The 16,992-nt window shown below is 37.1% G+C and overlaps 1 protein-coding gene across 1 annotated transcript in view; it reads right to left on the bottom strand.

The window, feature by feature from the left end:
* The window catches only part of LOC128806276 (uncharacterized), a 168,667-nt gene extending 152,018 nt beyond the window's left edge, over positions 1-16,649 (bottom strand). Inside the window, exon 1 of the transcript XR_008436759.1 lies at positions 16,480-16,649. The gene's annotated coding sequence lies outside the window, so the exon portion shown is untranslated. The remainder of the gene's footprint in view (positions 1-16,479) is intronic.
* Between the last annotated feature and the right edge of the window lie 343 nt (positions 16,650-16,992).

Genomic DNA, 16,992 nt, shown 5'->3' with positions numbered 1-16,992 from the left:
ATGTGAAATAACCTTTACATAAAACCGTCTTGCAAACAAACATTTGTTGCAAGCCCTATAATTGGTGAGCTATCATGCAAGCAAGGGGCTCTCAGTTGCTGCCACCCTGTCCTTCCAGAAGCTTGGCAGGGTCCTGGCCTGAACAGTAATCGAGCCCATGACCCCACTGCAGCTCTCCCAGCACACCACCCCCTGCAAAAACAGCTGCAGGCAGAACCCAGGAATTTTTATGCCTTTGCTTCAGAGTATTGCCCATCCAGGGGACAATCACTGGAATCCCATCTTGTGCAGGTACAACTCATGCAGATGCTGTTGGAAGACAGCACGAGCAAGAAGGAATCCACCTAGAAACCAGCACCCACTCACTGCCACAGTGAGGAATGCACACTACTGGAAGGTGCAGCCATTTCCCTGATCTATCAAACTGGGAACAACAAGGCCCAGAGGATGCAGAGGCGCAGAGTATGCTGTTGAATGAAAGCACACTGTTCTTACATGCACAACAACTGACGACAAATAATCATCGCAAACGTTTTTCACGTATCAATGCAAGCACAAAGGTTTTTCATATATCAACGCAAGCACTGGATTATGCTTTTCTGGCAAGAAATGTAAACTTACTGACTTTACTCCACATTGTCTTTACAAGTAGCCAAGAAAGTGTTATTCCAGAATTCATAGTTAGACTTGGTAATATTTTGCAAGGAACGGTCTGCTGGCAGACTCCGAGGATGTACAGTCTGTACAGTGTCTCGGTCTGTGGTTTGACTGTAGCTCTTAGCCAGAATATTCCACTGTCAATCAATTCTAAACAGAAAAAGACACTGGTCTGGCTATTAAATAAAAACAAGAACTTGTACGAATTAAGAAGTTCAGATGAAAAAGATGAAAGCAAAAATGTATAAAATCCTCAAGTTAATCAAGAAATAAATTATTGGTGAAAAAGTGCAAATCATCCTTTTTCCCAACACAATCCCTAAAACTAGAACAGAAAACAGCAAAAATTCTTAATATCTTTTGACCAACTAACTAATTAATATTTTTCAATCAGCTAACACCCTCCTTTTGCCCTTATCCCTCAGCTTCTTCTGCAAGAGATTTCATGCAAGTATTCCATGTCAGGAAGAGTCCTAATGATACTACAAGGGTTCAGCCTGTCTGCAGTGCATTTAATTGTTGTTTAATTCCCATTTATCACTAATGGATGAGACTCCCTGAGCAGGTGGGGCCCCCCAAAATTCGTATTTGCTTCTAACGTGTTTTTTTTTGTTTGTTTGTTTGTTGTTTTTTTTTGTTTGTTTGGTTTTTTGTTGGTTTTTTTTGTTGTTGTTGTTTTTTTTTTTTTTGCAAGTCCTTAATAGACCATGCATAGAGTGTCAAGCAGACCTAAAAGATGCAACCAGAAAATAGTACATTAAGCTTTCATATCAACTGCCATTTGGTAATGTTTTTTGTAATATGTGCTGTTTGAAATACTGGTACAAACTCAGTAAAAGATGATGTAAGATTAAATAAAAAGGGTCAGAAGTTTGGGGAGAAGCACTGAACAGTAGCAGAGGAGCACAGCAGCTGTTACACAGCACACAGCAACACCACAGAATAGTTTATGACAGGAAGTGAAGAAAATTCCACAATCCACCTGAAGCTACAGTGGGAATTATGTAGGCAAAATATAGTTATTAAAACTGGAATGCAACCAAGACTTCAGGGGCTAATAATGCTTTTCTTGCAAGAGATAGCAAAAAAATCCCCAAGCATCTTCATTGACCACAAACTTGCAAGACCACAGCTTTACGTCTCAATTGAAAGACATGACTTTTTCCATGATAAATTGTTACAAGAACGTGATCTTTCTGGGATGTGATTTCCTGGCCAGCAGTCTCCATTTCCTTCCAAAAACTGCAAAAAGAGTTAGTGATTTTGGGATATAAAAAAAAAAGAAGTAATCTCTCTAATATATATCTCTCTATAAATATACATTCCTTTATATAAGTACATACACACCAACATATATATATATATATATATATATAAAATGTATATTTAAAAAATCCTCTTTAAAGCTACTGCCAGTGTTTAAAAAATAATTGGCCAGTCTCAATGGTCTCAATGAAATGCAATTTGGCAGTCACAATGTGAATATATTTACTGTATATTGTGTCTGTTAAATTTCTTTATGCTAAAATTTTATTATTTCTTGCCTAGAAATTGAATTAATTTTACAGCCCAAATAATCACTTCAATGAGGACTTAAAATACCTCACAGAAAAATTAAACTACACAGAGCATGTAGTGTATTTTATGTCTGCATCTATAAAACACATACATGTCATGCACAAATATTTAAGTATATAAATGTGCAGATTCTGAAAGTACATATGCATTAGGACCATAAATACTCCCAGAAGTGGAACACATACATTTATGCAGTGTGTATTTGTTTATACAAGTATGATTAGAGTACATAAATGTAGATAAGCCTCATGTGTATTATACATCGGAGGTGCTTTACTGTTATATAAAAGATTCTTTTATGATGAAATTTGAGATGCATGTGTTTCAAGGAAAACTACATGGAAAATAGCTGTCTAGCTCATCTCAGGACTGAACAGATAATGGGTGCTATTCCAGTTTGTCAAATCCCTTTTAAAGCCACTCTATGTACTAGAGAAAAATAATTCTTTTGCAGATGTTTATTTAAAACCAAACTTGTTCATGTATTTTGCTGCATTGAAAGATACCAATCTCTTGCAGAGATATAACGCAGCTGTAAAGCAGCATTGATTGTTATAACACCTTACCACATTAAGAAGAAACATGCAATGGTAGGCACACAGTCGTCTTTAAAAGTGGCAATTCTTCTGAATGCATTTTGGTATCAATAACATTGGGTGGCTTAGAAACCTCAATAAAATTGTACCCATGGCAAAAAGCAGCAGAAAGAATTTTTTTTCTTTTCTTTAAATGTAGCATAGTAAATACTGAATATGTTGGAAAATAATTATACATATACATATATATATATCTAAAACCCCAACCCCATATATATATATAAAACCCCAACTACTATATAGTCCTTCATTACTTGAAAATATTAATTTTCCTTACTTTATTCAGTGCTTTGGGTAAGATCCACTCCTAATGCAATTAATGCTGAACAAATAGATGCAATGTTTAAGACTTTGCAACCTTAGTGGCTTTCTTGTATCTTCAAGGGGGATTTTTGAGATACACATTGAGTAAATATGTAAATATTGTGACTTCCTCATTGTATCCTTCCTCCTCATAAATTTCTTGCCTTAAATTTTTCTTTTGACTATCACACTAAGTCTGGAGCATAATTTGGAAGTACACACAAATGGAGTGACTAGAGTCTCTCAGATTCCAGTATCCCCGGTTCTTGGCTATGCCAGACCAGCCAGGTACACACACATCCCAGAGAACACAGCTGTGCCCTCCCACTGCAGGCTGTCCCAGTTCTGCCTGGGACTTATGTGACCACAGTAGCTTGTTGCAGCTTAGGCTGGGGGAGCTCACACTTACACCATCCATACTGCGCATCTCATCATGATAGCTGCTACCAGAAAGACAAGCCTGTAATTGCACTACAGACACACAGGAGAGTTTTAGCCACAGGGAGCCTCTGTGGGACTCTACCCTCTAGGTACAATTACTGAATTAGGTGCACACTAGAAATCTGGGTGTTATGAGCGTGGATATGTGCTCAGAGTTTTGGAAGTGTGCCCATTATACTGACTTCCCAGGGTAGCATCATACACTGCTCTTGTGCCCAAACTGTGGCATTGCTTTTTGTTGTCATTTTAAGAAAATAATTCTTTTGATGCCTGCAGAAAGAGGCATAAATAACTGGGGTTCAGTTTAATTCCCCAAATTATTTGTTCCTACAGCCTGTTGGAAATTTAGCAAGCATTATTTGTAACTATGAACCAGGAATATAAAGATTTATATGACCTTGGCATTCACACCACAATTATCTATAAATTCTGACTTGAGTAATGATTATTTATCATCTTTTTGAAGTGTAAGCATAGAGAGACTTTCACAAGGCTAAGCAGAAAACCATCCACAACTTAAAATTGCCTAGAGCAATATTTGCAGTACAGAAGATCTGATCCTCTGATCCTAGGGACAGCTATTCCCAAAATAATCTTATGGAAACAGATAGGAGAGCAGACTCAAATGAAGATTATTCACACAAGGACAGAATTTGAGATTGGGTCCTAGTTTGTAATTTATTAATTTAGACTGCAAATCACAAAATACTTGATTTCTTTGTTATTATTGAGCTTTATAGCTTTTTAAGTCCTCAGTTGTCCTGTTTTGTATTTCATTTCTAATTCTTTTCTTCTGCTGTTTCGCCCTTCCCATACCAGTCATTCCTGTTTTCCTTACCTACACATTTTTGCATAGCTCAAGCAGAGTTGGGATGTTTACAGACGGCAGGTATAGGCGTGGGGGGATGAGCCCACACAAGAAGCAACTTGTTGATTCAAACAGCAAGTGAGCAAACAGTTAGCAGATTTGGACTGCTCATCACAGAGCAAGGGCCTGGACAAGATGACAGCAGCAGTCTGCTTGAAAGCAGGTTGGGACCATTACTGGTAATTACAGTTAATCAGCAACAATTGTCTTGACCAAGATACAGATCAACATTGAGCACTAACCTAACAGGACCTAATGAGTGTAATGGAGGATGAAGACAGCCTGATTAAACTTGCAAGGCACTGAATGACCTGAGCAGATGAGGCATTATAATTCCCAGACACTCTCTCCCCTTCTCCTTCCAGTCCCCAGTGCTGATGAAAACGAGTCCTGTAGCTATGTGGTGATACAGACTTTTGTCACAATATGCTCACAGTGGTGGTTAATGGAATTAAACCTTGCACTCTGGTGTGACTGGATATATTTATATGCTTTATTTTTATTTAAAGTAACTGATATTATGCTATATAGTGATCTCTTAAAACTAATCAATAATGTTCAGCAGTCAATGCCTATTGCAATACCCAGACAATTTTTAAAACATTTTGGAGAGGAAAGGAAGAGATAAGCATTTAAACATAATTGAAAAAGGTGCATGCTTTTCTATATCCTTGTTGGTAGCATTCTTTCCACTAGAGCCTAAACTGATCAGAGGCTCTTCATCCTTATGAAACTTGTGTGGGAACAAACAATTTTAATCCTTAAGATCCTTGTTAAGTATGTAGTATTATCATAAAATATCATTTTTGTGTCATTTTTGCAGGTAAGTAATTCTATGTAAATTTAGATATGAAAAGTTTCTGATTAAAAATAAAAATCTGAAAAAAAATTTAAGAAACTTTTTTTTGCATTTATATAAAAAATTCTGCAATAATTGCACATTTTACATTTAAAAAGGTATTGCTTCTCACAGTATATGCTTCAAAACAAGTAGTAGTAGCCTTTCAGGAAAAACATGCTATAAGAAATTTTTTCTATTGACTCTTGAGGATTAAGAAAGTGAATGTGCAAAAGAATTAATTACAGTTTTCTAGACTTTCCAAAAATGTAAGCACAGATGTATAGACTCTTTACTGAAACACAGCCCTATCAATATCCCTTCTACTTCAAAGGAAGAATAATTTGGCCAAAACAAGAAGAAAACCTGGGCTTCTGGTGTGACACAAGCCATCAAAACATCTAAAAGCCAGCCAGCATTTGGTACACCTGTGTTTTGTCAGGCCATAATGACATGTTTCTCAGCCTAGCCCTGTTTTCACGTATGCTTCACACTGCACCTATAGATGCTTGTGTAGCCAGAATTGTGTAGCCAGTTTTAGCAGTAATGAATAGCTACAAACAAATCCTTATTTAGCAGAGCATTTCTGCTGAGTGTCACTTTGTTTTATGTTTAGGGAATTTTTTTTTTTGTGTCTGATCCTGATATAATTTTTTTTTTAGCTGAAAGGACATAATTATAAATGAACATAAATACTATTATCTGTTCTGCACTAAATGCATAGCCTGATGCAGCACAGTCTTTCCCTGCTCTGACTCTTTCTCAGTCATTAACCTCCCATTTTCCTATTTAAATCCTGCTCAGACTCCTAGCCTGCTGTCAAGCTCTGCTTGGCCATTTGCTCTAGTAAGACATTCAAGGAAGTTACAGAATCAGGACATACTACAACTTCCTTATCCTATACCCCAGCAAAAAGCCCAAACAAGGTAAAAGAAAGGGGAATGCTCACACTGGCCATTTTGTTCAGAGTGGGGACTGTACTGGGGTAGTAGATCTCAAGGTGCTAAGGTAAAAGGAGGACTTAAAAAAAAAGATGGAGAACTTCATTAGACCCCAAAGCCCACCCTGCAGTTCCTATTTCATTGTGTTAATCCTCCTGAATGACCTACATTCCCCTACAAACCCCTCAAGGCCAGGAAATCGTGCTATATCTTATTTTCTGAATAAAATAAGCCAGGTTCATTCTCACAATTGCATTGTGCTGAAGCTTCAGCTACAAACGAGTCTGCCAGAGAAATTCCTCCCATTAAAAGGGACGCACTGACTTAGGAGAATCACACACACACAAGCCTACAACCACTCTCCTCTGCATAATACAGTCAAGGCCAATTCTCCTGTTATCCAAAGAGCTCAGCAGCATCAGGGTCATAATGGAATTCTGGTACCAGTACTGGCTTGTGTCCTTGTGTGTGAGGATTGGGTTTATCATAAGTGTTGTTAGGAGCCACTGTGCTCCTTTGGGCACTCTTTCTAGAAAAGGTGCTGCAAAGAACCACAGATATACTCAGATTTCTCTGTTGATATATCATGCTGAATGAGCGAAGGGTAAGAAAAAGCAGCTCCAGGAAGGAATGCAGTTTTCCCAGAGCGGCCAAAAATCTCAATTTGAGCACCAGTTCAGGCCAGCTGTGTACCTCATCTACATTTACCTTTTGGGCAGACTGGGCAGAGTTAGAGATTGGGCAATCTTTAAGCAAATGTAAGGACAAAAAAAAAAAAAAAATTATTAAGGAGAAAAAAAAATCTATTAAGGGGTAAAAGATGAACATCAATCTGAGGTTTAGTTTTTCACCTAGACATCTCTGCAAGAAATATGGGACAGAAAAAGGTAATGCCTACTATATGTTAACTCTAAAAAATAGGACCTGTAACCAACATAGAGAGACAAAACATTATTTAACCCATTTGGAAAACATCTACAGTTATGTAAGACTGTTGTTAAGTGGTCCAAGATATTAATGAAGTCTGCTAGAGGTACCTAAAAACCCAGTATGCATATAAGGCATCCCATCCTTTCAACTTTATTTTATGAATACAGACAAAATCAAAGCAAAGTGAAAACAACAAAAACCACCAACTGACAAAAATGCCAACAAACCAAAAAAATTTTAATGATCTAGAAAATACCAATCTTTTACACTTTCCTAGAAAAGCAATAAAAGCAACTGAAGTGTGCCTACATTCAATCCAGAAGTCACTTTTTAAGTACAGGATTTGTTCTGGAAATTTCTTTTTAAATATAATGTAAAAGATGGAAAGGTGACTCCTTTGTTGCTGCCAAGGTTTCCCCTCCTACTTGGTCATTGTCTCTCAAACCTTTTTAGTTCATTTTTAACTAGGATATAATTCCATGCTTCTCTACTAGGTTGAAAAACCCTTTTATTTTCCAGCCCTCTTCTTCACATGAAGACATTTAACATTGTAATTCAATGATATCTGTGTTTCTGTCTATAAATTAGAGTTCCTTAATTGCCTCACCAGAGCACATTTTCTCCCTTTGTCCATAATTAATTTTTATGTCCTATTTGCCCTCTCCAATTTCCAGCATCATTTTAAAAGTGTTGACATCAAAACAGACTAAACAGTATCAGTATCACTTAATGTTTAGAGACTGCTAAATTCTTTACCAGAGATGACCTAGCCTTGCCTCATAATTTACATGCAAAATTTAAATATTGTAAGAGTATGATCCAGAGAAAGGAAGATTTTGCGCTAGAAATTACAATGAAGAGAGGATACACTGACATTAATTCTTTCTCTGCCTGTGAATTGAGCTAATTTGATACTAGTTGTGTTCAGTTAGAAAAACATGGGGTTTAAGAAACAAGAAAATTTACTTAAGATGTATCTCATAAGTCAAACATTTTTGAGGATTTAAAGAAGCCCATTTACTGTTGTGAACCTATTATTGCAAAATACTGCACACAACTGAGATTCCTATCTCTGTGCAGAACATGAAGGTGAGTAGGTTTAGATTTGATATTAGGAAAAATTTCTCAGCTGTGCAGATAGTAAGGCACTGAACAGGTTGACCAGAGATGTTATGGATGCCTCATGCCCTGCAAGTATTTAAGGCCAGTTTGGATGGAGCTCTAGCCAGCATGGTTTAGTGTCCCTGTCCATGGCAGGGGGTTGGAGCTAGATCTTTAATGTCCTTTCCAACCCCAGCCATTCTATAATAATATGCTCCCTGACATCCACAGGAGTGAAGAGTTCTCCCTGACCTTGTGGATTCTGTGCATCTCACTGGTTTGGGCAGCATTCTTTCCTGTGCTTAAATCAGAGGTCGTTCTGAAGCAACTACAAAAGTTTTGGATACCCTGAAAACCAGTTTAAAGAAAACCTTAAGCCTTTACAAAGACCTTATAAGGCCTTATACCCAAGCATTGACAGGGTGGGAGCAGTATCAGTCATGTTCACTATTAAATGTTCCAATGGTTTTCACAGCTTTTTCATCCTGGAATTTAATTATTCTCAACGCCACCTTGATTGAAATTGTACCAGCACAAGATTATTTCAGTACAGTTATCCCTGACTCACATAATGGAAAAGAATATAAAGATTCACAGGACTGAATTAGTTTACCTACACCAGTTTTACATAACATGCTTGTGAGGATTGCTTGAAAGAGTGGAGCTCCTCCTCAATATATAACATATTTACAGAACTGGAGATGCCTTGTTTGAACTTTCTTCCAGAGCATCTAGTATAGGCTAGCATGAAAGTAAGATAAATTTAGTAGATCTTATTTCAGTTGCTAAGCAAATTAATTCATGAATCTTGCTATTTGCTTATGTGCAGTTTATTCCCAGTCTAGTTTTTCAGTTTGTGCTCTTCTGTTTGTGCAGGAAAAAAGAAAAAAGGGTTGTATCTCTTGACAGTTTATCAAATATGCCTGTCTTGCACTTCAGTGCTTCTTTTTATCCAATTCTTACTAGAATGATACATTTTCTGAATGATTAAGAGGTTCTCACTTTTACATGAGGGAAGTGTTATTAAGTGAACTACAAACTCTGTCTGGATATATCCAAATACATTCCACACTTTTGAAGGTAAAAGCAATTGTTAGATGTTGTTTAACTAATATACAATTTTTAATGAACAAGACACTTGCAGTTTCACTGAATCCTACAAAAACTAAACTGGAACCAAGCAAGCAAAAAACCAGGGGCTCAGTCATGTGAAGATTGAATGTAACAGGAGTAACAGCAAAAAAAAAAAAAAGAAAATAAAAAAATGTAACCTCAGAAACACCCCTAGCCTCAAGTTCCAAGCGAAATGCGATGAAAATATGAGTACTAATGGACCGGTGAGCTAGAAGGACACCTGCTTTTTTCAAATTTCTTGGCTTGCCATGTAAAGGACCAAAAGAATGCATATACCAACGGAATGTTTCTTTTTCAGATTTTCCTTTTAAATGAGATATCTCAGAATCTGCTTTTAAAAAGTAATTGACAATCAATATCTGTAGGCTCTGCTTACATAAATATTGGTGTAATAGTCCTTGATTCACTGCATCTGGAAATGATGAAACCAGTTGGCTTTTAACCCTGATAGCAAATCATCATGATGCATTTGTATGAATATATACAAAATTCATTTTTGTTTTGTCCTTCCATGATGAATGTTTCACTTGAACAGGAGGAATAACTGATAATGCTGCATACTTGGCCTAGCCAAGGTTCTTAAGGTGAACTGCAACAACAGTTTCCAAGGGAGAGAGCAGGATAAACTATGCTTAATTTTAGTTGCAAGTGCACCTGAAACATAAACTTCCAAAAATGGGGATTTTTTTTTAAGATTGGATAAGAACTTGAATCTTGGTCAAACCTCTTTTAACCGGAATATTTGGGCAGAAGTCATGATTTGGACAGACTCCTGTAGGAGCCTAGTCACATTGTGCTTCAGAGAAGGATCAAAACCACTTAGCCAGTTGCCTTCCCCCCCAAAAAAAGTACAGGAGAAGAGATTAAGACTATAATTTGATATAAAAAATATCATAGAATCATTTAGGTTGGAAGAGACATCAAAGATAAGGTCTCTCTGAGCCTCCTTTTCTTCAGGGTGTAGAAGCCCAGCTCCCCAGCTGCTCTAAACTTTTTGCACTAAACTTCTGTGGCCATGATTCATCTTAAACCTTACCTGATTCATCTTCACCTTATCAAGGTAAATATAATCTGAGGCATAGAAACAGTCATTCACTGCTTAAGTCTTACAGTGATTATAAATTCCAGTTTAGACTGGAAAAAAAAAACCCTATTTGTCCAAGTAACTTACTCCATTATTATAAAAAACATTTTTTTATTCAAAGGCTGAAGAATTATTATATAGCCTACTTAAAATATATCTATATATTATTTTTGGTCTTAAGCAAACACATTTTGGTCACTATTTCTCTTTTGGAAATGGAAACCATCTGTCATATTTTTCTTTTTCAGATGCTAGGAAAAAGGTTTCTTAGTGGTTGCTTTTCTTACATTTGAATTTAAAAAAAGCTGATTTTTTTTTTTTTTTTTTTTTTTAACAATACCAGCGTTTCCTGAATGCAATTTTATGGGTATACTTTTGTTTTAGAAGTTCCTGACAAAGAGTCAATTGGAAATAACTGAATCAATTACAGTGTGTTCATACTTGTCTAATACCGCATTAGTTCAGAAATAACTAACTCTAATCCCCAAAAAAGGGAGAGTGCTGAATTTTCTTTTTTTTTACTTGAACTCTCCTTACAATTATAAAGGCAAGCCTATTGGCTCAGAGATGTGTGTTGCCATGTGCCAGTACTGGAATGCCTGGTAATCAGTTTACTGCCTGCCACAGCCAGCCTCTGATTCTTCCAGGAAACATTAAATATTTTAGTGTGGTTGCATCCCCCTGTCCCCTGTTGCCATTTAAATCACCCTACATTCTCTCTAACCTGCTCTGGGATGCTGTGCAATACACTATACATCTGACTTTAGCTTAGTATGAAGGCTGTGTGTATATAATTTTTCAGCTGCTTCAGTTGGTTTGTGTAGAGGTAGACGGGATCCAGTTGCCAACACTCACATCTGAAATGAAGAATATTCTTGGTCTCATTCTACTTGTTTGTTCTGTCTGGTACATTCTGCCTGTGAGCTCTGTTACAACTACATTTTACAGGATCCTCTCCTAGCAAAGTTTCCGTTGATATATTATTATTATATGGCCATTTATATAGACCCAACTGTGTTATTTCCATTTTATTGCAAGGACATAAAAGCTGGAAATTTACCAAAAGTACAGAAAGGAGACTAAGAGCCTTTGAAAGAAAATGCCTTAGGGAAATACTGGGTATTAAATGAAGTTGATTTATAGCTGTTGCCAGAATTTGTCAAAGCTTGAGGATTCCTAAATACAAAGTTATCCAGAAGAAAAGGTAGAAATATTTATGTTAGCAATACCAGCCATATCACTATTAGATACGCTGTTTAATCATTGCCAGCATATATGCTGGCATGATCAGTGAGATGGTCCCAGCCAGAATGCTCCCTCTACCCTAGTCCCACACAGTTCTTATAGAGGAAGAACTAATTAAAAATAGGAATCTGGAGGTTGCACAAACAAAAAAAGCTCTTGTAGTACACCACAGAATAAGATCTGTTTACCTAGGAAGAGTTCAGATTTGTAATATCAGAACCAACAGCAGTATTAGACATGTAGGAAAATGAGAACATACAAAACTAGTATTCCTTTCCAGAAATCTCTCTGTCATCTATACTAATGAGTCCTGACTCTATTTGCCCATTAGGGGTTGGCTTGTCTAGGCTACAGCCATGAAAACAGGTAACAGCAGCTGACCTGTAACGAGTCACTTGTAAACTCTTTCTCTACATCAATACTGTCCATCCCCGGAAATGTTCAAAGCCAGGTTGGATGCAGCTTTGAACAGCCTGGTCTAATAGAGGATGTCCCTGTCCATGGCAGTAGGGTTTGAATTAGATGGTCTTTAATGTCCCTTCCCACCCACACCACTCTATGATTCTATAACTGCAAGATAACATGGCTTAGATTTTAGTAATTCATATGATCTTGTCACAGGAAGAGTAGAGCAACTGCATGGAGAGATGTCCACAGTAGAGTAGGGAATCCTTTATAACTGAATTGTGCCTCAAACTCTCAATCTGCACATCAATCATTTAGGAGAAAAAAAAAATGGAGACATATATATATATATCTTCTGATAACCACTAAGTCATGTCTCCCCACATTTTCACATTTTTTTCTCAGCTACTTCTCACACTATTACCTTCCTTTCTCCATAGCCAGCTCCTCTTTCATTTATGCTGTTTGGAGACTGGCTTCCAGAGATGTATCCTTTGAAGACTTCAGTTGCCCATTTAAGGCAAGGAATGAACTCTTGCTCCTATTAAGTATTTCATTCACTGATAGGCATTGATGTTCTGTCCTTCTGAAAGAACTCTCTACATGTCTCAAGCCTCTGGGCAATGCTTTAATGCACATAAATTAAGGAAAACAAATGGTAGAGATCAGCATCACAGAGGCCAAATTGATAAAATAAAGCCTAATGACTTCACATTGGACACAGTCTCAACATTTAAGTTCTCAGAATAAGAGAATTTTCTCACAGATTAGAAGACTAATAGTTCTTGGGAAATTGTCTTTTCAGGGAGCTTGGTTTACCTTCTATTGTGTGTTACGCAATGCTCCAAATCATGCTAAACACTGTATGTCTGTGACAGAGTCAGCAGCACTTGGGACTTGCTAGTAATTGAAAACAGGTTCTGAAGCAATGATTATCACACAGTGAAACTACAGTACCGCACATGCTGCACAGAGCCAGCCAGTAACCCTAGCCATTTTCTTTTCATCTGAGAGAATAGAACCATGCACTGGACGTTTGTTTTTTTTTTTTTTTTTTTTTTTTGTCAGTCAAGCAGTAAATACACTGTGAACTTCATTTTCAAACTGTGCTGATATCTCCTGGATTTACTAATCATCAAATATCAACTCTGCACTAAAACAAGACACATGGTTAACAAGTTCCAAGACAGTAAGTCAAAACACTGTTATGTAACTGCAAGCTTCCTAAAAAAGCTTCCATCTACTTTAGCCTAGTGTCAGGTTTTCAGAGATGTGATTCACTGATTCTGAGAAAGAGGTGTGAGTTGTATACCTGGATTTCACAAAGCATTGCATCAAGTTTCTCAAAACAGTTAAAATTCCTATCCAAATTCGCTTACGCACATTTTCACTTAAACACTCCTGAAGATCTCCTTTAAGCATAATTCATCTCTTGAGATTACAGCAAGAGAATCAGCCAACCACCATTTCTTTCTTGGATTTGGAAGGAAGCTGCACCTGAAAGTGGTTGGTAAGGCACCTAGAAATTTGCACACCCCTTACCAAAAGAACCAAGTTAAGACACCCTTTAAAGATTCAGTTTCCCTTTCCAGTAGAGAAGTACAATTCAGGGAAGATAACCAAAAAGTTACCTCAGTGGATGCCTGGGTATTGTGCTTCCAGATATTTCCTCTTTCACATTAGGCAACTCACAAGCAGAGCTCTGTAATAACAGGGTTGCAGGATCCAAGAACACTCTCTTTGTTTATTTCCAGATTTAAGTCATTGCCTACTGAATAGAAAATGTCCTTTCCCCTCTCAGCTCTGCAGATTTCCCTGAATGTTTGCTGTTCATTTTTATTGCTGTTGCTGGGCGGTATTTCAAAGGCTGAGTAAAGCCATAGTTAACCTCTTTATAATGTTATTGCCACCCATGGCTGGCATGGGCAGCTAGAAATAAGAAAACAGCATGGATGATAGAGAAAGTCTGAACTCCCTTTCAAATCGCTGTCGTGGCTTTGCAGAGTGAGCAGGATTAAAGGGTAGTAAGAATTGATTTTCTCACAGGAGTCAGGTATAGCTATCTACACAGCAATCAGGTTTCTGGAGCAAGAGAACACAATTTGTAGAATTACTTGATTTTTCAGGCCAGGACTTCACCTGATATATGTCTGTGCTTTTTTTGTCATTGTCTAGTGAACAAAGAAGATGGCAGATGAAAGTTGGAAGTCTGATGTGCGAGACAGTTTCACAGACAATTATTGAAGTGATCTTTTGGTATTTGAATTGAATTTTACATTAATAATTTTCATATGTCTGTGTGTGTTTGCAGTTGCAATCCTTAAATTATGACAATGTGAATTTAAATTCTGTATTACTAAAATTTATAAAGGAGAATAAACTTGATATCTAAATTTCTTCCTTAAGTGTTAGCATCATAAAACAGCTGCATTGAAGATGTTTTAAATAAGAGCTTTTTACATCTCTTGTAGTTTTGTAAAGGTGGAGTTCATTTTATTTCTAAAGTTTGAACTTCTTAAAACACTTTAAAATTTCTATTCTGAGCTTCAGCTGTCTCTAAAGACTTTTTAGGTGGTATTCCACTATTGATGAAATGCAGGTTGTCTTCTTGAGGATTTCCATTAGTCTGTAGCTTTCTCTGCTTATTACCCGTAAGTCATTGGTTTTACAGGAGTGATTTTGAAGGCAAATACTTACATTTGCACAACTGGATCCTCCCGTGAATTTTATTTTTTGTCAGCTGTTTTGAATTTTGTGATGAACTAAGATAATGTGTTCAGCCTCTCAGCTCTCATTGGTTAGTTATTTTTTTAGCTACAAAGCCAAACAATTGTCAATGCCTTCTGGTGCATAAACTTGTTAACCTGAGATCTAGAGCATTTAATGAAACAGAAAAAAGTAGTTCCAGACTATTAAAATGGTCCAGGTGCCTTTCATGATTTTATAGCCAACTTTTTCCTATTCAAAAAAGTCTTTCAAATTTTTCCTTTGCATGGTCTTTTTCACTGAAAAAAAAAATAGAAGGAAACTTGGAACTGAAATTATTTGGGGAAAGAAAAAGGTTTAAATAAGCAAAGTCAATGATCTAAAAAATAGATCCACATTCTCTTGGCTGCAAAAGCTTCTTTAAAACCCTCTGATGTTATTGAAAAACTAATGGATAAAAAGTTTCACTGGAAAGTATAGTTTTTTCATTTTGACAGTAGCTATTCAAGATGAGTAAGTCTGGACCTGTTACCATGATTTACACTGACAGAAGGCAGTGGAAGAGTTAATAACGTCTTCTTTTCTCTTCACCTTGGAAAATAAGGAAACAACAGGACACTGGAGAGATTAGAAACTAGATCCTAGGATTTAACAATCTTAAAAAGAAAAGTTCCATCCCTGAAGTGCTGTAGCTTCCCAAGCTCTGAAAAAGAGCTACCTCTGATGTGCAAAGAAAGTACACTTTTCCATATAAAATACACACTCTAGTAAAAATAGTTCACTGAATGGGTGAGTCCAAGATGAAGCCTCATTTTTTGTGGCTTAGATGTGCATCACTTGAATGCACACATGATTTTACACATTCCTGCTGCATTAGCGTAGTGCTGCATGTGCTAGATAACTTGAGCATTTGTGGGATAACCAATCAATGAAATAGAGAGTATCATAACTTCTGTTCAGTTTAATGGGAAAAACATCACTTTTTTTCTGACAAAACCTGAAGTTATAGAAGCAGGCATAAAAGCAAGTACATCAAGTTGCAGATACATTGCTATTGGAAGAACTCTCAGGTTCATTTTCCTTCTGCTGTCAGCAGAGGTTTTTAAATAAGGATAGTTTTGATTATGGTTTATTAAGTACTTATTAAGGAATTGGTAAAGGGAGTTGTTAATCTGGATTCAAACCATAGCTCTATCACAGAAATCCTTTGAGCTCCTGGGCAAAACACTAAACTTTGCTAGGCTCTCATTCTAAGTTGGTAAAATAAGAATAACAAGCCTTCATTATCCAACAATTTACACATCTTCTGTGCCTGCATTGCAAGTTTTGTGGAGAAAGACTGTCTTCCTATAGTGCCTGGCACGGTGGGGTCTGGACAACCTATGTTTATGCATATGGAAATTCTTAGAGGCTCTGTCTACTGACAATTCCTAGAGTACTGCCTCAAACATAAGTTCTGGTAAGTCATATCTCCCCTTTGATAGTCTCACAAATCCTTGTGATACGCATTATTCACACTAGCACCATTTCTGATGTACCCAGTTCTCATGGGAACTACCTCTGAATGTCATATTTACAGACTTGCTCTAAAGTATATTGAAATAGGTATCAAGCCCAAGGAGTTAAATGCTGCAGTGGGTTAATGCATTAACCTTTCACATCCGGAGACCTGAGGTGAAACCCTGGTTCTGTTGAAGTCCACAGCAAAGTCTCACTGATGTCAGCAAAGCCAGAAACTGACAGTAGAAGTTCAAGCACTGCTCCAGTCATGAATAAAATAGTTCTTTAGCAGCAGCCAAGTGTCCAGCAAGCACCCACCCACTTTGCACTGAGCTACCAAAGGGCCTGACACATCACAGTCATTTGGCATGGCAACATATTCCCAAGAGCTGGAATAGTAGAGAGGGCTAGCCATTGTGACATGAAATGCTGTGTAAGTTCTTTGAGAAGCCTTTTACTTGTCTCTTACCAATACTCTCAAGCTTTATGCTTCTGCCTTTGCACAGACAACACATACACATATATCCCGTAACCTTTCCAGCACACCCAAATCTAAGTATGATGGCTGCCTGAATTAGAAAAGAATTGTATCTAGAAAGCAGGAAGCAAATTTCTTACTATCATTTCCTTTGAGTTATTTGATCAAGAATTTTAGAACAAATTTA

The sequence above is a fragment of the Vidua macroura genome, chromosome 4 (genome assembly GCF_024509145.1).
Source record: "Vidua macroura isolate BioBank_ID:100142 chromosome 4, ASM2450914v1, whole genome shotgun sequence".
NCBI classification, from domain to species: Eukaryota; Metazoa; Chordata; class Aves; order Passeriformes; family Viduidae; genus Vidua; species Vidua macroura.
Note: the sequence above shows the minus strand (reverse complement) of the source record. Positions and strands in the feature narration are given on the sequence as shown.